The sequence below is a fragment of the Papaver somniferum genome, chromosome 6 (genome assembly GCF_003573695.1).
Source record: "Papaver somniferum cultivar HN1 chromosome 6, ASM357369v1, whole genome shotgun sequence".
Lineage (NCBI taxonomy): Eukaryota > Viridiplantae > Streptophyta > Magnoliopsida > Ranunculales > Papaveraceae > Papaver > Papaver somniferum.
In genome coordinates, this window is record NC_039363.1 from 143,411,866 (window position 1) to 143,434,812 (window position 22,947).

Here is a 22,947-nt window from a genome sequence, read left to right on the forward strand (position 1 = left end):
TAGGTACGGTTACATAAACCTAAATGACCATTTGTGTATGTAAAAAGCTAAGTTCGATCTAACGGTTGAAAGATATTAGCTTGAATCTAATCAGGTTTTCATCTAACGATGAATATTGAATGCTTTGTTGCCAAGGTAACTTAGATTGCAAACCCTGATTTGAAAACTATATAATTGAGAACTCTAGCAACTGGGAAACCTAATCCCCACACCTCCTGTGTGATGCTAGTTGTACAAACTAGAGTCGATTCTCCTTTAACCTTAGGTTTTTCACGAAACCCTGTAGGTTAATGATCCGTTTTAGGGTTTATGGCCCATTAGAATACCCTATTCATAGGTTAAAATACCCTTGAATTACTCTCCAAGTGATTCTAGAAGTAAAGTTCTATTCCTAGAAGGAACAATAAAGTTTTATTCCAAGAAGGTTATAAAAATAGAGAAAATTAATCGTTCTGTGTATTACTAGTTTTAGCTGAGTCTTAAACCTATAAATAGTCACCTAGAGTGCTTGTAGAATCATGACATAAAAACTAGAGGAATACAAAGAAGGAAACAAGCAAGAAGAAGAAGCAATAAAACATTGTAAGTTCTTCTTTAAAGCAATAAAATCAAAACATTATATTGAAAATTTGTTTGTGTATTTATTCTACTTTATTTAGCTATTCTCTATCTATCATATTGGGGTCTAGAAACTGATCACTGGTATCTAGATCTAGAAGGTAATTGCAATGTTTCCGGCGATGAATGGAAGGGATTCTATCCAAGGTTGACGAGGTATTACCATTAGATCCTGATATTGATAGAAGAAGAACAAAAACATCAACCACGTTATTATCATCAAATCTGCAAGGGAACACTATGGAGAAATTGGAGGAAGATATGAAAATCATGAAGAATGATTTGGAAGAGATGAAATCAATGAAGGATGATCTGGCTGCTTTAACGGAGATCATAAGAGGATTACAACCTACACAATCCAAATAAATAGATAGTTCTGATTCAACACATAATAAGGAAAGACAACCAAGTTTTACCGACAATACGCCATTCAAAGTAGAGGAAATAATCGAAATCCCTGCTTACAATGGGGATTTAAACCCAGGAAAGTTGGATGGTTGGATCCAATCTTAAGAGGTTTATTCGAGCACCAAGGAGTTTACCGAGGAGCAAAAGGTAAGTTTCGCTAGACTTAGACTTGATGGTCATGCTCTTATTTGGTGGGAGGCATATATATCAGGTTTAGATACTTGAGTGAAAACATGGCAGCAGTTTACAACTGCTATTCAAAACCAGTTTTACCCAATTAGTCATAGAGAACGACTGCGCGAACAATGGTAATTCTTGCGACAAGTGAAAGGTAAAATGTGCAAGAATACACTATAGAATTTCGCAAGAAATCTATAGCTTTGAATGTAAATATGAGAGATCAAGAAACTATTGAGAAATATAAAGGAGGACTAATTTACTCAATACAGACAGAATTGGCACTATTCACAGTAACTGACATCGACGATGCTTGCAAGAAAGCTATGTATATAGAGATGAAGAATCAACCCTATGGAGCAAAGCAATCAAGAAACGAAGAGGAGATTGTGAACACTACTCATAAAGAGGGGAGGGCATATCATGTTATGTCAAACAAAACCAACCAATACTGTGAAAACTGAAAAACTAATCGACACTCTAAGGAAGGATGTTGGAAATTGCACCCATAGTTGAAACCAGCATGGTGGAAAGACCGTAAGCAAACTGCCACGACCATCTACAGTAAATAAGAACACGAAGAAGAGAAAGATGAAGTAATCCAAGGATCACCTCAACCTGATCAAAAAAATCTGATGATGACAAGAAAAGGGTCGCAACTGCGACAACAGAAAAAGTCAATGTTGCCGAACCGATGACACCAAAATATGTTGAAGAAGAACTATTTTGGGTGTATGCTCAAGTCGACAAGACACGGGTCCTTACATTACTTGATAGCGTATCGCAAAAAAACTTGATATCTGAACAACTTGTGAAGAAACTGAATTCGAATACAACACCACACTCTTAGCCATACCCGTTAGGATGGTTGAAGAAGAATACAGAAATGCAAGTGACGGGTCAATGCACTTTCGAATTTGCCATTAACGGGAAATATATGGATCGAGTAACATGCGATGTTGTAACAAAAATACTTGTACAAACCAGTGAAGTTACCCCATCCCCAACAGTCCAAAGACTGAAATCATTGTAATATTAGAGGTGTGTCATATTGTTTTAGGTAATCCTTACCTTTGGGTCATAGATGCAACATACTTACGACGAGAAAACGTTTGGAAGCTGGTAAAAGGTGGAAAAAGATTTCACATTCTAGCTTCTGAAGAAAAGAAGACTCTGTTAGAGCATAGCTCGGTTGAAACCACCAAGCGTTGGTATGTCAAGTTTGGTTGTCATATTTTAGTGAATCAAAACTCGTTTAAAGAGTCTCTTGATTATTTACTAGAGTCAACTTCGTATAGGTTAGTGTCACATGCCCATTTAATCCCCTAAAATTTTCATGGACATGACCGGAAATACTCTATGGTTCAGTGAATAAACTTCACCCACAAGTACTCATCCTTGCATACTTGCATCAAATTATGCATCTGCCTTCACTCATAAGGCTTTGCACAACAGAAGTCTTTTCTTCTTTCTCTCTAACTCTTCATGCTCCCATAAGCATAAGAGGTTCTGCCATGTACTTAATAAAATCTCACACAAACCAGAAACACAATGAACACAAATAATACTGCAACAAACCCATTTTATTTCACTAAAGTAAGATTACAAAACTCGTCCATCACATGGAAAAAACGGGTCATTCACCCTCTTGGTGAATGCCTAAAACACTCTCTACATTAGTGGTTCTTCTCTCAATTGAACAACACCAACATTATTGATTCCTAATCTATTTATACTAACTAGGATCATTCCAAAACATCTGTGCAATCGCTTGCACAAGCCTTGGACATCCAAGTGTTTAAGTAGTTTCCGTAACCGCCAACTTCAACTGCCGCCTTTTGTGTTGTCACGCCAACTGGTGCCACACCTATTCTTGGTGGTTATGAACACTCACAAATATTTATAAACTCCTTCTATAACCGTTTTCCATTGTCTCACTTCATTGGCATGCTCGCAAAGCTAGTAACCAACTCCTAACAGTCAGTTGAGTTGTATTGCACAACTGTTGCGCCTTACTGAGTTCTGCCTTGCTCCAATGCTCAGCCATCTTGGCCCTACATGCTTATCACTCTAAACTAATGCACGGAAAATCCTTATGCTTCAATCGTTCGAGGCCAACTCTTTAAGCTCATTCTGGTTGCTCGTGCGTCATATGCTTCACTTAGCCAATTTGCTTGACAATAACAATGCCACTCTTGCATTGTTAGCTTGTTTGCACTGTTCAAGCTTTGGCCAGCCTTAAACTAATTCCATAGAACAACTCTTGGTCTATTCTACCTTATTGCATCATCTTTGAGTTTGGGCCAACTAAATTCCATGGACATGCCTTAATGCCAACATCGCATGTTGCATCTTGCCACTTTGGCTATGTCCTGCCTTTCCCTTAAGGAAGCTTCATTGTGTCGGCCAATAAGCTCCATTACTTAGCCAAATTTCTTTACAGTGTAGCGTTACCTTTGCGCTTCACTGGCTCTGCAGGTTTTTGCCTTTCTTAGCACTTGACAGTCTATGCAGTGTCGCGCAATCATTGTCGGACATTGGCTTGGCCTGCAACACTGTAACGCGCAATCATTATGCGTCACTTGCCTAGAATGTCATAGACCTCCCCCACCTAATACTTTCAACGCCCTCGTTGAACGCAAATACTCGTCATACTTATTCTCTGGACTTGTACACTTCTGAGCCTATCTCAGAAATCAGCAAACTTGTTTGGCCTTTTTCCTTGGCAAAACTTTTATGCCTAGTAACAAATGCCATCACTTATCTTAATGCCTTTCCATTGATCCTACTGACTTGTATTATTGTTGTCACGTTGGGATACGCTCCAACTTCAACTACAGTTGCATATCAACACCCAAACGCAAACTGGAAATTCTTCTTGCCAATTCCCTGAATTAGGCTTGAATTTCACTTGAATCATTTGTGCCTAAGTGTACACAAGAAATGATTCTTCCTAACTGATCACAATGATCATTGCTAGTCTTTTGCCTTTATTTTCCAACTTTAGTTGCACCACGCAACATAACAGGACTTACACAAGACTTGGCATAATTCTTCAATCATATGCGCCTATGCCAAATCATGCCATGCCTTACGGTGTGCACACTATGATTATATACCACTCTTGGTATGTTCCAAAACCTATAGCATTTTCTGCACCTTGCAAACATTAGCACTTTCACTAGATTTGGCCTCCAAATCACATTGCAAACTTTACCTTATTGGATTTGCATCATTTGTAGGCCAAAGAACCTGCACCTCGTTGTTCTTTGCTTGCATTGTCGCAACACCTTGATTTAAATGCATGACTTTGGTATAGTCATGACTTAGGATACTCTGGGATATCCACCGTCACTTTAGAAAAAGTATCCTCTTTACGCGCCTTTGAAACCAACAATTTACGCATCACTTGCTTTTTCAAACTGCTACGCTTTAATATGGCGGAAAAACAACATCATGTTCTTCCTAACAATGAGTTACTCTTAACTCATATACTTGATGGACTTACATCTTCATTCTTGCTGCGTTACTCCATGCTATCGCTGCCAAATGCCGTCGCATTTCTACATAACTCTCAACAGCAAACTCGACTATGCCACCAACTCTATTTGTTCCAATCACTTTCAGTGTCTTCTATTGCATATTTTAGATTAATATGCTATGTAGAATCTTCCACGTGAACTAGCGTTACTTTGAACGAAAGAGACAAGAAATCTCGTCTCAAATACCCTCATTCACTACTACCTTACATAGAGAGACAATTCCCAACACCAAGGTCTACTCGACCCTAAACTGAAAGTATACTCAAACTTGAGCAAATACTCGCGCGAACTGATTGCAACTTGTAAGACCTAACAAGTCTTGCAATACTGACTCCATCTTCGCTTCTAAGCAACAAAGGAAGCGAGACAGCACCTACTGTCCCCAATGTAACAATTCACTTTCCCACATGCACTCTTCTACTTATCAACGTTCTTATGCAACTCCCATAACGAAGAAGAGTATAATTGAAACTTAGTTGAATACTCCTTCAAACTGATGCTATCATGTTGCTTTAGCTTTCATGAAGATTTCTCCAAAAATGACCTCATGTCATTCTCATGCATCACCACAACTTTGTCCTTCTTTCTCCATGCATCTACAATTCGCCTAACTTGCATTTCTTCATGCATTATGCATTCTGGCCATGCCAAAATCCCATTTGGTGCATGCTAGTGTTGCATATTTTCTATGCCAATTAGTACTCAAATCTTGACACAAACTTGTGCACCTTTGCACAACTGGAACAGACTTAACTTGGTGATTCTGAGCATCACCATAGATCTCAGCGAAGTCATATCACTCAATGACTTTCGCGGATAAATTCATTTGGACAATCTAAACAAGGCCATAATCCTTGCAAATGAAGCGCCACTGCCTAGATTTCATGAAGCAAGAGTGTCATATTCTTCTTCAAACTTGGAACTCATTTTTACTGTCTACGCACGTCTGGTTAGTCTTGTCTTTCCCCTTCTCCAAAATCAACTTGAGTAGCAACAATTGTTGATTTTTAGTTGACAAGATCATCCGCTTGTGGTTATGATCAAATGCAGGTATTTGGACACCCTTGTCCAATCATACTGATCCCCCTCAAAAACCAGGTGCAAGCACACTCCTTGTGCAATGAAGAACTCTTTGCAAACGCAAGACCGTGGTGTATCGGTTTTTCCCTAACTTGCACTTATTTATTCAGCCTTTCCATAAACTTTATGCTACATAAGAATTGGCCATCCAATTATTCTTTTATGGCATCATATTGCCACAAACATGCTGGTTCGCAACCAGACTTTGTTTTACCACCAAGGTACATGCATTCGAGAGAGATAACTACAATTTTCCATCAACTGGCTATGATGAAAACACCTTTAATCCATCGCATAGACATGTTCTTCATCTTCTTTGCCACTGCAAAGGCCAACAACATCTTTGCATTCAGGAATTTTCGCAAAATTCTCATTAAAAACATGTAATGTACTCGCTACTGATAACACTACGAAATTATGCATCCCTAATGCATCATCTTCGTATACTTGTGAGAAACATGGACTTTAACACCTGACTTGCACCATAGAAGTCAACATACTCTTCAGTTTTGTCATGCAATCACTTGAAAACCCGGTTTCCAATGATTCTTGCATGTTCATCTAACACTTTGGGCAGGAATTTTGACACCTTTGTCATAAACTTTCATGGCCTGTTGCTACTTCAAACTTCAAGTTCATTCCAATTGATCTATCCACACAAGATCAACTTCTTCTAGTCTCCATACTAGTGAAACCCAAAACAATTCACTTCTGAATTTGACAAACAAATGACACCAACTTAAGTAAAAGAGGGAAAAATCAAGAACAGTGTCCCCAAACACCGCTCTGATACCAGCTGTCACATGCCCATTTAATCCCCTAAAAATTATATGGGACATGATCGGTAATAGTTTGTGGTTCGGTGAATCAACTTCACCCACAAGTACTCAGCCTTGCATACTTGCATCAAAGTATCCATCTGCCTTCACTCATAAGGCTTTGTACAACGGAAGTATTTTCTTCTTTCTCTCTAACTCTTCATGCTCCCATAAGCATAAGAGGTTATGCCATGTACTTAATCAATTCTCACACAAACCAGCAACACAATGAACACAAAGAATACTGCAACAAACCCATTTTATTTCACTAAAGGAAGATTACAAAACTTGTCCATCACATGGACAAAAACGAGCCATTCACCTTCTTGGTGAATGCCTAAAACACTCTCTACATTAGTGGTTCTTCTCTCAATTGAACAACACCAACATTATTGATTCCTAATATATTTATACTAACTAGGATCAGGCCAAAACTTCTGTGCAACCGCTTGCACAAGCCTTGGATAGCCAAGTATCCAAGTAGTTTCCATAACTGCCACCTTTTGTGTTGTCACGCCAACTGGTGCCACACCTGTTCTTGGTGGTTATGAACACTCACAAATGGTTATAAACTCGTTCTATAACCTTTTTCCCTTGTCTCACTTCATTGGCATGCTCGCAAAGCCAATAACCAACTCCTAACCGTCAGTTGAGCTGTATTGCACAACTGTTGCGCCTTACTGAGTTCTTCCCTGCTCTAATGCTCAACCATCTTAGCCCTACATGCTTATCACTCTAAGCTAATGCACGTACAATCTTTGTGCTTCAATCATCGAGGCCAACTATTTAAGCTCATTCTGGTTGCTCATGCGTTATATGCTTCACTTAGCCAATTTTCTTGACAATAATAATGCCACTCTTGCATTGTTAGCTTGTTTGCACTGTTCAATATTTTTCCAGCCTTGAACTAATGCCATAAACCAACTCTTGGTCTATTCTACCTTCTTGCATCATCTTTGAGTTTGGGCCAACTCAATTCCATGGATATACCTTAATGCTAACATCGCATGTTGCATCTTGCCACTTTGGCCATGTCTTGTCTTTCCATCAATGAAGCTTAATTGTGTCGGCCAATAAGATTCATTACTTAGCCAAATGTCTTTACAGTGTAGCGCCACCTTTGCGCTTCACTGGCCCTGCAGGGTTTTGCATTTCTTAGCACTTGACAGTCTATGCAGTGTCGCACAATCATTGTCGGACACTGGCTTGGCCTGCAACACTGTAACGCCCAATCATTATGCGTAACTTGCCTGGCACATCATAGTTAGCTAGAAAGTTATTAGGATATGAGACATACAAGTATTACTCGAAGACTTGAAGAATGTGAAGAAGTAAAGAGATATAACGACGACATCATCCTTCCTCTTGAGGATAGTAATATTTTGACTTGAACTGTTTCATTCCTGACGTATCTTTCAAGTCGTGATATACTGAAAACATAACTGCGAAGCTGTGAATGATTATACTCTAATTATACATAGTATTAAGGAATTATAATACGAAGTATAACGCTTATCTTTTGAACTTCATGTATAAGACATCGACATAATCGTATGAATGTTATTGTGATTATGTGTTATGGGTGAAGATTTCGTCCTAGGAAACAATGTTTTATATTCGTTTAAAGGAAGCAAAATTCATAAACTTGTTTTGTGAATCGAAAGGGAAATCGCTAGGCTTATTGGTATTGTTATTCATAGCAAATCTTTGGATTACCAATATGTGTGTTTAGGATAACCGCTCATAACTTATTTATGTATCTTGGTACAACTATTCACAATGCCTTACTTATGTATCGGTATGACTTTTATTAGTGAAACCAATCTTAAGTAATCACCTGAGATGGTATGATAGATATTTGTAATTGGTGTGACCATTCCTAGTCATTGGGTAACCGATCCTAGAACTTGGTGGGACTAATCACAAGATGTGTAATCGATCCTTGTAGTAGGTTAACAAGTTTTAGTAATTGGTGCAACCGATCACAAGTAAGTACCATAGATAAGTGGTAACCGATCCTGGTACTTAGTTAACCATTTTATGGAAACTAGTGTAACCGATCCTAGTAGCCACTTGGAGGTAGAACCGAACTTGTGTTTGGTAGAACCGTTAAACCCATGAATAGTGATTGAATGTTTTTGATCAATCACATAGTTCTTGGAAATCAGATGAACTAATTCTAAACTCGTTTGGAAGTGTGGCAAATCGGTTCCAAGATTGTAAATATGAAAAAGGATTTACAAAGTAAAGATGTCGACATACTTTGAACATGTGCAGTAATTCTTATCTATTATTTTTCAAAGATATTCCTTAATAATTAAAGGAGAATCCCGGATCGAAATAAATTGAGAATCTTTTAATTAAGGTTTTTAATTTTATATGCTTTTAATTTCCAGCAATTAAATGCATATATTTAGAAAATAAAAATTGATAATGTGCATTTACTAATTGGATATTTTCTACTGAGATTTCGGTCAATATTTTGACAGAGCATTTCCAGGGATTATGAAAACCGATTTTGGCTTTATTGCATATCTTTGAGAATATTCGGTTTTGGAAATTCCTTGGTGTCCAAACTTCCTTGGTCTATAAATATTGAAGTTTGCATTTCGAGCAAACTAATCCTCAGAGCCAGCAAAACTACCTAGTTGTGTTGTTACTGGTGGAGCCGTCTATTCGCAGAGGAAAGTAACTTGATTAGGCGAAATCTCTTACGACCGCTCGTTTTAAAGACTTCTTTGGGATTGAGAAGCTCTACGAGTACCATGGGAAACTAGATAATTGCAGTTTATTATTATTTTTTTATTGATTTGATTGCTAACGGTTGTTGAACTTTGATTGCACCTAGTTTGTTTATGCTTGAGAATCTTCTCTTCTGATATAAGATTCATTCAAACTAGATCGAAGTATCGATGGGGATCTTTAGACTGTTTGTAGATTTAAAGACGTCTTGTGATAATCCATCCTTAACAGACTCCATTCTGTGTGTGATTGATTACAAGAGATTCAAGTTGTTTGTGTGCAAGTGTTTATTGAAGATCTAAGAATATCTGAAGATAAAGAAGATTTCTTATTTGAGTTCATAATCTTTGGTGTGCAAAAAACTTGATCGGCTGGGGATCCAACTATAATCAGTTTATCTTTTGATAGATTGGATTGATTAGTCGCATAGATCAGCATCAATACATTTATTGTGGTTAATAGTATTGATTGCATGGTCTAAACAATTACTTTGGTAGTTGTTGAATAGATTGATCTAAGAACCCGACAAAATGAGTTTATTGGGATAAACGGAAGAGCCTTTTGTCAAACTCATATCACGTTATTTGAAAAGAGTTGTTGCCGAACAGACTTGTTGTTCTTTTACTGTTTGGAATATGAAGCAAATGAATTGTTCCATGTGCATGACTTATTGCAAGTTGGAGGCGCAGGGATACTGAGGAAACTAGGTGAACTATAGGTTTAGTTGCTTGGTCTCAACTATACGTAGTTGGTTTAGATTTTGTATAGCGGCTTAATTCTAAGAGTATTCAATTCTGGACAAGGTCCAGAGGTTTTTATGCATTTGCGGTTTTCTCGTTAACAAAATCTTGTTGTGTCTTTTACTGTTCTATTTCCGCAACTATAATTGATTTATTATAATTAGAAGTAAAATACACAAACGTTAATTCCTAATTACTTGATAGTAATCCTATAGTGTTTGGTTAAGTCCGAAACTATTATGAAATAATCATACTTCGTTGTTGTATTGTCTCGATCTTGTATCCATAATTAATCACACAAGTATCTTGTTGTCGTATTGTCTCGATCTCGTATCCATGGACGATCACATAAAGTGTGAACCGATTTGTTGTATTGTCTCGACTCAGTCCATAGACAATCACTTTCGGAGAAAGGGCTTATAGGTGGAAAAGTGTTAGATTGAGGTGTATTTGGGTACCCTCTTCTTTTCAGAATTCACAACTTCTGGCTACACAACACATGGTAAACGCTAATCAGAAGTTTAGTCTATTCACGGTTCCACAAGCTGTCAAAGAACCAAGTGAATTGGTTTGTGCAAACTCTTGCGAGTATACTAAAACCAAAAAGAACGATCTTTAACAGTTATTAGAAGGGTTTGAAGACACCCTGCTACAGCCGCAGAAGGTACCGTCAAAACAGCGCGTGGAACCAGAAATCAAGCTACTTGAAGAGCAAAATGAGTCGTCATCGTTAAAAGTTGCGCAAGACTTAGCTCTATATGAAGTAGCGAAAGAAGATCTGATTCTTAGAAAAATGACACAACTAACTAGAGTTGGAGAGCAACAATTGTGTCAAGAATATCTTAACGGGAAAAGTTTAAAGCGTGCAAAGTGGTACTCAAAAGTGCGGATGCATGCTGAACTTCCCCGCATCTTGGTTTAATGCTTTTGAGGGACCAAAAGCCTCCTAATAGGGGAGGTCTGATCCGTTTTAGGGTTTAGGGCCCATTAGAATACCATATTCCTAGGTTAAAATACCCTGAATTACTCTCCAAGTAATTCTAGAAGTAGAGTTCTATTCCTAAAAGGAACAATAGAGTTCTATTCCAAGAAGGTTACAAAAATAGAAAAAATTACTCGTTCTGTGTATTACTAGTTTTAGCTGAGTCTTAAACCTTTTAATAGGCACCTAGAGTGCTTGTAGAAGGCACGTCAGAAAAACTAGAGGAATACAAACATGAAACAAGCAAGAAGAAAAAGGAATACCTAGGGCAGAAAATTAACCTAAAAGGAAAACATTGTAAGTTCTTATCTAAAGCAATAAAATCAAAACATTCTATTACAAATTTGTTTGTGCATTTATTCTACTTTGTTTGGCTATTCTCTATCTATCATATTGGGGTCTAGAAACTGATCAGTTAACGACTTAAAGACTTCATTGGGATTGTGAAGCCAGACCCAACTATTTTCTCTGTAGTTGCGTGTTCTGATCTTACTTCTTCTATAGTGATTGAGTATTGTCTTTGCTAAGATTTGCTTGAGATTTATCTCCGATAGGTAAGATTAAAAGTAGTCACAAACATATTCATCTCATCGTTTGTGATTCCACAATTTTTTTTCCCTGCCATACGATTAAGATTATTGTGAGGTGATTAATAATACTAGGTTGTTCGTCGAGAATATAAGTCTGGTTTATCAATTTGTTCCTGTGCACCTTAATTTATCAAAAGACGGAACAAAACTCGTAGGTATTTCCGTGGAAGAGAGATTTATCTATTTCAATAGACTTTTCTGTGTGAGATAGATTTGTTTATCAAGTCTTCGACTTTGGGTCGTAGAAACTCTTGGTTGTGGGTGAGATCAGCTAAGGGAATCAAGTGCGTAGTATCCTGCTGGGATCAGAGACGTAAGGAGCGCAACTGTACCTTGAATCTGTATGAGATTGATTAGGGTTCAAATGCATACCAATATGAAGTTCATTGGTAGTAGGCTAGTGTCTGTAGCGGCTTAATTTAATGTGGTGTTCAAAGCTAGACTAGGTCCCGGGGTTCTTCTGCATTTGCGGTTTTCCTCGTTAACAAAATTCTGGTGTCTGTGTTATTTTTTTTCCGCATTATGTTTTGTTATATAATTGAAATATCACAGGTTGTGCATAGGATCGATCAATTTGGAAATCCTACCTTTGGTTGTTGATTGAAATTGATTGATCCTTGAACATTGGTCTTTGGTACCGTTCAAGTTACTTCTCTTATATTCAATCGAGCTCGCAAATTTCTATTTGCTGATTGCAGATTGAATTGAGAGATAGAGATATAAAACTCTTTGATATACTTTTCTCTAGATTGGGTCTGACTATCTAGTTGACTCTCTTGAAAGTATATTGGAGTTTGTCTATTCAGATTGCCAAACGAAATATTAGATGTGGTTGTTAGACCCCCGCTTTTTCAGAGGTTCCCCTTTTATAGACTTTTAAAGCATAGGTTGCTTTAGATTTAAGCTAAGATAACTTTGGAACCAAGCAAACAATATACATAGTTAAATGAATCTTTGAATCTAATTAATATAACAAGATATATACTCTGATTAGGATGAACCGTAACCGAACCGTGTACAAAGACAACGTGCGTGAATGGTTAGCCGAAACTAGCCAACTGAACTATAAGCTTGAGCATTTTTATAAACCACTTAAGACATTAATCTTGAGTCACAATTATGTGATCAATTATGTATATAATGTTTTTAGAGATTGTTTAAATGCTAATTATGTCACAGAAATAATTTTATGTGCATATGAAATTAACCGACAGGGAAAGTACATATTGAAAAAGCGGGGGTATAACAACCACACCCAATAATTTGTACGACAATCTGTATGGACTAACTCCAATATAATTTCGAGAGCACCAACTTAAAAGTGAGACTCAATCAAGATATCAAAAAGCTTCATCTCTCTTTCTCAATACAATCTGCAAATCGAACAGATAGAAATCCATGAGCCTGATTGATATGAGAAATAACTTGGACGGTATCAAAGACCGATGCCCAAGTGTCAATCAAGTTATATCCAACAATCAAGGTCAGATTTATCAACTGATTGAACTATGCACAACCTGTGATATTTCAATTATATAAACAAATATAATGCGGAAAAGAAATAACACAGACACCAGAAATTTTGTTAACGATGATACCCCAAATGTAGAAAAACCCTGGGACGTAGTCCAGATTTGAACACCACACTGTATTAAGCCACTACAGACGCTAACCTACTATAAGTTAACTTCGGACTGGAATATAATTGACCCTAACCAAGTCTCACACCGATTAAGGTGCAGTCGCATTCCCTACTCCTATAGAACAACACTGGATTCTGCGCACTTGATTCCCTTAACTGATCTCACCACAATTAAGAGTTCCTACGACCCAAAGTCAGAGACTCATAAACAAATTTGTCTCCCACGGATATGTCTATTCTTTAATATGTTTTTGTTCCGTCTTTTGATACAAATATCAAGATGAACAAGATCCAACTGATAATCCGGTCTTATACTCCCGAAGAGTATCCTAGAAATATCAGTCCCCTCACAATAACCTAACTGATTAACATAAAAAGTTATTGCGGAATCACAAGAGTTTAAGACGAAGAACTGTTGTGACTGCTTTTATATCTTACCTATCGGACATAAATCTCGAGTAAATCTTAGAGAAGAAAAAACTGAATACGATAGAACAAGTAAGATTAGAATATGCAACTACAGAGAAAATAGTTGGATCTGGCTTCACGAATACCAAATGAAGTCTTCAAGTCATTAACCTAATAATGGTTTTGGAAAAACCTAGGTTAAAGGAGAATCGACTCTAGTTTGCAACTAGGACACAGGAAAGTGCCATGATTAGGTTTTCTAATTGCTAGATTTCTTCCTTATATAGACTTTTAAATCAGGGTTGCTTACAATCAAAGCTAAGATAGCTTAGTAACAAAGCATTCAATATTTACCTTTAGATGAACTCCTGATTTAAGATTCAAGCTAAGTCTTCTTAGAAATTAAGCACTCAATCTCCACCGTTAGATGGTCTTACCTTGTTACAAACAAATGAAATATACTTATATTTAGATATTGTTAATCGTACCTAAACGTGTATATTGGGTTGGCTCAATAACAGTTAACTGAAGTTATCCATATGAACACTTTTGTCTTAACCATATTCATCTAACACTTCTAGCTCAAATATGATGATCAATCAATCATGAAAGATAATCAAATGAATCTAAGTGTGTTTCAAATAGAGTTTTTCAACTGTTTATTATCTCATAGAAATATTCATGAACAAATTGAAACAAAATCGGATTGATTCGCAATCGTACAAAGTACTTATACAAGAATCAATTCATGAACATTAAGCTACGGTTTGCAAAGTTAATTTTCATTCCTTAAATCATAAATGTTTTAGTTAATGAGTATGAGAATCACACATGACCGATTTTAGAACTTAACCACTTTGTTTGCATACTAGGTACGCGAATAGCAGCTCCAGACCTTGGCCTATTCAGGTCGTTCACAAACCTGGTTCGCGAAAAACCGTTCGGGACCCAACTCAGGTAAACCCATTCACATACTAGGTACACAGACAAGAGTTCCGGACCTTCTCAGGTAAATGCGTTCGCATACTAGGTACTCAAACAAGAGTTCCGGACCTGAATCATCACAATATAGACCGCATACTAGGTATGCATACCGTGTTTTATCTGTTAGAGCACTGCTCGGTCGAACTCGCATGCGTTGATATCTCAAGCATGTTTGTCAATGTTAGTGATCAAACTATAGGTCTTGATTTCTAGTCTACTTATAGCTAGGTCTTGGACTAGGATACAAAGACGGAGAACTAATCAAGGAACTGGTGGAACTTCATCGACTAAAAGGTATGTGGAGACTTGAAATTATCTATCACTCAAAAGTCTATCTACTATATCTCCTATCTTGAGACAAAAGTCGTTTTGCTATATAGACTTTGATTATACACATTTTCTATTTCTAGCCGAGTTTATCTCGCTTTTCCATTTCTCGAAATATGTGTTGGTAAGATTTCGCTTTGGCCAAGGTCATCTTTACTAGTGACGAAAGACATATTAAGTTTCAATTACTTGAAAATTTCTTTGACGAAAAATAGTGTGTGAACAACAAATATATAACGTCCTCTAAGAATGTTTCAATGATTGAAATGAAAGTTTAGATTATATAACCATGGTTGGATATAAGCATTGTGTGGTATCTCGTACATGTATAAGTCCTTATTCCTTGAACCAAAGTATACGTACTTTGCTTCTCAGGAAAACTGGAACTAGAGTCCGTGTACCAAGTCCGCTTACTGTCGGAAGTTCTCTTCCCGATAATTTCTGCTGGAGTTTGTGAACTGAAAACAAACTTATTCCGGGTACTTAAGTCCGCGTACTTAAGTTGGTTATTTTCTAAAAACGATTATTCGCGAACTTAAACTTATATAAACTAAGGAATGCAAGTTTGCGAACCGTGGCTATAAAGTTCATGAATCGATTCGAGTGAATCAAATCGTTTTTGCTTCGATTGTGTCTTGTATACTTCTATAAGATCTAAGCAATTGAACAACTCTCTAAATAGTATATTTGAGTCATTTGAACTAGTTATGGTAAAGAAGAATATGGTTGATATGAAAGTGCTCATATGACTAACCATTTGGTTAACTACTGTTGAACCAACTAGATGTACATGTTTGGGTACGGTTACACAAACCTAAATAAACGTGCATTTCATTTGTGGGTAACAAGATAAGTTTCTATATAACGGTTGAAATATATTAGCTTGAATCTAATCAGGTTTTCATCTAACGATAAATATTGAATGCTTTGTTACTAAGCTAACATTGATTGCAAACCATGATTTGAAAGACTATATAAGGGAGAACTCTAGGAACTGGGAAACCTAATCCCCACACCTCCTGTGTGATACTATTTGTATTAGATAGAGTCGATTCTCCTTTAACCTTAGGTCTATCTAGACCCTGTAGTTTAATGATTTGAGGACTTCATCGGGATTGTGAAGCCAGGCCGATACTACTTTTCTTGTAGTTGTGTGATCTAATCTTTTTGTTTCTATCGTACTAAGTATAATCGTAAGATTGGATTGAGATTGATTTCTCCGATAGGCAAGATATAAAAGAAGTCACAAACATCTTCGTATCATAGTTTGTGATTCCGCAATATCTTCTTTCGCTAGTCGATTAAGATTATTGTGAGGTGATTGATAATACTGAGCCGTTCTTCGGGAATATAAGTCTGGTTTATCAATTGGATCCTGTTCACCTTGATTTATCAAAAGACGGAACAAAAACTCGTAGGTATTTTTATGGGAGACAGATTTATCTATTACCGTAGACTTTATTTTCTGTGTGATACAGATTTGTTTATTAAAGTCTTCGGATTTGGGTCGTAGCAACTCTTAGTTGTGGGTGAGATCATCTAAGGGAATCAAGTGCATAGTACCCTGTTGGGATCAGAGACGTAAGGAGCGCAACTGTACCTTGGATCAGTGTGAGATTGATTGGGGTTCAACTACAGTCCAGACCGAAGTTAGTTTGTAGTAGGCTAGTGTTGTAGCGGCTTAATACAATGTGTGTTCAATCTGGACTGGGTCCCGGGATTTTTCTGCATTTGCAGTTTCCTCGTTAACAAAACTTCTGGTATCTGTGTTATTTCTTTTCCACATTATATTTTGTTATATAATTGAAATATCACAAGTTGTGCGTTAAATCAATCAATTGGGAAATCCAACCTTTGGTTGTTGATTGAAATTGATTGATACTTGAGCATTGGTCTTTGGTACCGTTCAAGTGATTTCTCTTGTATTCTATTAGACTCGCAGATTTCTATTTGCTTGAGTAAGTATTGAATCGAGAAAGCGAGATATAACTCTTTGATATACTTTTATTAAGATTGGGTCTGACTGTCTAGTTGATTCTCTTAAAAGTATATTGGAGTTAGTCCATACAGATTGCTAAGCGAAATATCGGGTGTGGTTGTTAGACCCATGCTATTTCAGTATCCAGACATGGGTAATTGTTCGAAACTCTCATTTCAATCATTGAAACATCCTTGGAAGACGAAAATGGTAATCTCACACATATCATTAGCTTCAAGTAATTTTCAAGTAATCAAATGATCAATACGAAACTTCCCAGACTAACATCAAATGACTGTCTTACACAAATCATATAATATGTTCAAGGTAATTTTCACATGATCATCTTTTGACTTAATATTTAGTTTCCAACAAATAAATTTCTTCCAACTAAACTCGTCAAGAATATGATGAACATAGCTAAAGCAAAAAGCTTCCAACACATATTTTGAGAAGTAGATAAGCGACATAAACTCGGTTCGAAATATAAAATGTGTATAATGTAAAAGTAAATATAGCTATATGACTTAGTCTCATTAGAAGATAGAATATAATAAACTTCTGAGTGATAGATAAGTTTTAGTCTCCACATACTTTTTGTTGATGAAGTTCCTCCAAGCTCCTCGGTAGATCTTTTTCTTCAATTGGCTAATACCGTGAAGTATAAAGCTCAACTACAGATTCTATCCTAATCCCAGACATAGCTATAAGTAGACTAGAAATCAAGTATATAGTTTTGAACAACTAAACTTGACAAACAAGCTTGAGATCGCAACGCTTGTGAGTTCGACCAAGCAGTGCTCTAACAATCCCCCTGTTTGTTAATTTTAAAACTATCAGTACATATGGATTACAAAATAAATAAACTTTGTAGCTTCACATCCATTGTGCTTGATTTCCTTGGTTCTTCAACTTTCCTTGAATTCTTCACTACTTCAAGTACTCCAGCGATTCTGAACGTGTTAAACTCAGCATCATTGTTCTTGAAGATCTGTAACCATAACAATAAGAAAACAGATGTTCTCAATTATTGTTATACGGTGTCATAATATTATTATACATAATCAAAGTCCAATTGTATCACAACTTTAAAATAATACTATGGTGATATGTATCACTCCCCCTTAATTAATACTTCCATCTTACAATGAAAACCACTCCCCCTTACATAATGATCCGTAAACCATATGTATGTAGTGTGAACTACTAAATAATTCTCTCCATTTTTTTAATATAAATTAGCAAAGGTACGAAAACTACGGGATCATAATGAAATTCTCAAAGAGATAAATCATGACTAAAAGAGAACATATCAACTTTATTTTGATGATTTCACATAGTCGAAACTCAGTGTATTCATCAAGGAGTTTATAAATGAAAAAGTGGGGTCTAACAACCTCACCCAATATTTCGTTGAAGTAATCTATAAGGACAAACTCCAATATAATTCCAAGAGAATCAACTAGACAGTCAGACTCAATCCATGGAAATATATCCAAGAGTTGTATCTCTGTTTCTCAATGTAATTAGCAAATCAAACAGATAGAATCCGTGAGCCTGATTATTAAAAAAACAACTTGAACGGTACCAAAGACCAATGTTCAAGTGTCAATCAATTTATATCAACAACCAAAGGTTGGATTATCTAATTGATTGAACTACGCACAACCTGTGATATTTCAATTATATAAACAAATATAATGCGGAAAAAAAATAACGCAGACACCAGAAATTTTGTTAACGAGGAAACCGCGAATACAGAAAAATCCTGGGACCCAGTCCATATTTGGACACCACACTGTATTAAGCCGCTACAGACACTAGCATACTCCAAATTAACTTCGGACGGGAATGTAGTTGATCCCTAACCAATTTCACACTGATTAAGGTACAGTCGCGTTCCTTACGCCTCTGAATCCCAGCAGGACTCTACGTACTTGATTCCCTTAGCTGATCTCACCCACAACTAATAGTTTCTACGAACCAAAGTCGAAGACTTGATAAACAAATTTGTCTCACACATAAAATTATAAATCTGTCTCCCACATAAATACCTGTGAGTTTTGTTCCGTATTTTGATAAATCAAGGTGAACATGAACCAATTGATACACCAGACTTCCCGAAGAACATCCTAGTAATATCAATCACCTCGAAATAATCTTAATCGTATGGCAGCGAAACAAGATATTGTGGAATCACAAACAATGAGACGAAGATGTTTGTGACTACTTTTTATCTTGCCTATCGGAGATAAAATCTCTAGCAAATCTTAGAGAAGATAGTACTCAATACGATAGAATACAACAAGATCAGAACATGCAACTATAGAGAAAATAGTTAGGTCTGGCTTCAGAATCCCAATGAGGTCTTTATATCGTTAACCTATATTGGTTTTAGAAAAACCTAGGTTAAAAGAGAATCGAATCTAGTCGCAACTAGTATCACACAGAAGGTGTGGGGATTAGGTTTCCCAATTGCTAGAGTTCTCAATCTGTGTTTGGAATCAATGTTACCTTGGTAACAAAGCATTCAATAATCAATGTTAGATGAAAACCTGATTAGACTCAAGCTAATATCTTTCAACCTTTAGATCGAACTTAGCTTGTTACACACAAATGAAAGGTGACTTCATTTAGATATGGGTAACCGTACCTAATCGTGTACACCATGTTGGCTCAACTATAGTTTACCGAAGTTAGCCATATGGACACTTTCATATCAACTTTGTTCATCTTAACACAACTAGTTCAAATGACTCAAATGAAACTAGTTATAGAGTTGTTCAATATTGTTTATATTCTCATAGAAGTATACAAGACACAATTGAAGCAAAATCGATTTTGATTCACTCGAATTAATTCATGAACATTATAGCCACGGTTTGCAAAAGATTGCATTCCTTATTATATAAATGTATTAGTTCATGAACAAACCGATTTTAGAACATAGCCTACTCAAGTATGCGAACGGGTACCCATACCTAAGTGGCCGAACTTAGTTTGGGTTCGCCAGTATAAGAAATATTATGCATACCTCCAAACTCAGTTGATTTCCCGGACTTGAACTTACGCCAGTATGCATACTAAGTTCCCGGACTTTCAACTAACTAACCAGTATGCATACATGTATGCATACTATGGTTCCCGGACTTGGAACAAATTGCAACAGTTAGCATACAAGTATGCATATTGTGCTATATCCAATCATGGTTAATTGTTCTAAACTCCCATTTCAATTATTGAAACATTCTTAGAATACGGTAATAGCTGTCTCACACAAACTATTAGCTTCAAAGCAATTTTCAAGTGATCGATAGATCAAAACGAAACATTCCAAGTCTACATCAAATGACTGTCTCACGCAAATCATGTAAGATGTTACCGGGCGATTTTCACATGATCATCTTTTGACTTTCTTCAAGAATATAAGATGAACTTGGTTAAAGCGAAAGCTTCCCAACACATATTTCGAGAAATATGTAAGCGAGTTAAACTCAACTCGAAATATCAAATGTGTATAATAGAAGTCTATATAGCTATACGACTTTTTCTCAAATAGGAGATAGAGTAGATAGACTTTTGAGTGATATATGAGCTCACGTCTCCACATACATTTTGTTTATTAAGTTCCACAAGCTCTTCTTAATAGTTCTTCGTCTTCAATCAATGAATGCCATGAAGTCTAAGGCTCAATTACACTTTCTATCCTAATCTGAGACTTAGTTATAAGTAGACTAGAAATCAAGACTTATAGTTTTGGCAACTAAACTTGGCAAACAAGCTTGAGATAGAAACGCTTGCGAGTTCGGCAGAGCAGTGCTCTAACAGTAAAGATACAAGATAACTCCTACAATATTCCATAGCCGCACTCCCCATAAATATATGGCAATTAAGCACAAGTTCATTTAAGAACTCTCCCCCATTTGATGTCATTCCCAAGAGAGTAACAAGAGCGACCTTACTTTCACAAGAAAAGAAGAATTTCTTTGGACGTTAACAAATCACATGGATTTGTATCCAGAAAACTCGAATAAATTAACCACAAGTAGACCTTATTGATTAATTTAATCGGAAACACTCAACATAAGAAAATTTACGGAGCCATAAAGTCCTATCACATAGAAGTGGATTAGGGAAAGATCAATACTGTGGAATTTTTCAAAAGTTCATTCTATTTTTTGTCAATATTTGAATAAAGATAATATAGACTTAACTTTTGAGCATATCAAGCTAAATTTCTTATGGATTTAACACATTTATCAATTTAATTGAAAGATGAAATCATTCAAAGCTAAAATACCATTAAAGTTATTACAACCATTACACGATAATAATTTTAACAAGTTCGACATAAGAAGTTCAACAGAAACATCATAAGAGAACATAACATAAACACATGAAAAACATGAAAAACCAGTTAATCCAAGTTGCTATAATCCTAAGAAATTTCATCAAATGGTTCAGCCAGTTCTGGATGATCTTCCAAAGCATAATCCACTTGCTATTGCAAGCATTCAACCTGTTTTTGAAGACGCATAGTCTCAGAATTTGAGGACGCTGGAGTTCTGATCATCTTTTTGATGCTTGCCATGGTCAAGAATTTTGGTCCTCCAAGGTTGGTTCTGAAAGGAGTAATGTTGTACTGACCACAAATCCTTGAAATGAGACAAGGAAATCTTGTAGTCTTCTTTGAAGTCTATCTTACACTTATCATCTGACGAATAATAAGGCCACAGAAATCGATATATCTCCCTTGTACAATATAGTAGACAAGTTCAGCAAGAGATCTGGTCCACAACAGCTTGTCAATTGTGCTAGGCATCAAGTTTGTCACAACCAAGTTTCCAACAGCCTTAAGAAACAACTCAGCATTATGAACATCAATCTTACCATCCCTCCAGGTTACATCCTTTCCAATAAGAAAGTTTGCAAGCTCATTTGGGGTAGGTATCAATTTTTCAGGCTAATTGGAAATCACCAACCCGGGACAAATTCAAAAGCCCAACAAGGATTTTACGAGTCACAAGGATAATTTCATTTTTTACTATGGTTTTGAAAGTGCAGTTAAGCACATCCGGGTTATGCAAATTTGCATAAAATTGAGATGTCATTTTTATATGTGATGTTCCCATAGGTTGATGAATTATACCCCAAACATGATTTTCAGAAAACTCAGGAAGATTTATTACCCTAAGTTTTGATGCATCATGTGTTCTCTCCATAATAAGAGTTTTGATACTATACTCCTATAAAGGTCGAAAGCCTCCTTGTTGATGAACTCAGTTTGCATGCTTTGACAGAAATAGGAATCATCACGATTTTGAGTATTTGAACTCTCACCACGATTAATTCTCTTCCTAGATGCCATTCTAATTAGAAAAGAGACTAAAACAGTTGTTGGAGAACTTACCGGGTTCTTGAGCCGTTGTTAATGGTGTTGAGTACCCGAACTGTTGGTAAGAGTGGAGTTCTGAATCGGTGATTATAATGAAAAACGTTCTTGACCCAAAGTACAAAAGCTTCTCCTGAATCTAATGGTTTAAACAGAACAAAAAATGAATAAGAAATGAAGGAGAAGAAGATGAAGGTAGGCAAACCTTAGGTTTTCTTTCTTAGGCTCTCGAACTGTTTGAGAAGAGAAGACGGTGATACAAACGAGAAAAGGTTCTCTCTTTTTATGTGAAGGTGGAATGGTATATGACCCGACCCTACAGTTCTGAAACTAGATTTAACCCGTTGTGGTTCAGGTCCAAGTTGACTGTACGCGAACCGCACATGTGTGGTCAACAAATTTACAATTTTGACTGATTATCAATTCTCAAAAGTATTTTAGCTCAATAAATTTATCCAGAGGATATTTAGAGCACAAAAATGACATTCTCAAAGAGAGCCCTTGTCAAGAAATTACAAA

The 22,947-nt window shown here is 36.5% G+C and overlaps 1 long non-coding RNA gene across 1 annotated transcript; it reads right to left on the minus strand.

Annotated features, from left to right (window-relative positions):
* Positions 1–21,317: 21,317 nt before the first annotated feature.
* Positions 21,318–22,664, minus strand: LOC113289631. Its single transcript, XR_003331069.1, has 2 exons — positions 22,447–22,664; positions 21,318–21,823 (listed from the first exon to the last, which is right to left on the minus strand). It is a non-coding gene; the product is annotated as an uncharacterized LOC113289631 (long non-coding RNA).
* Between the last annotated feature and the right edge of the window lie 283 nt (positions 22,665–22,947).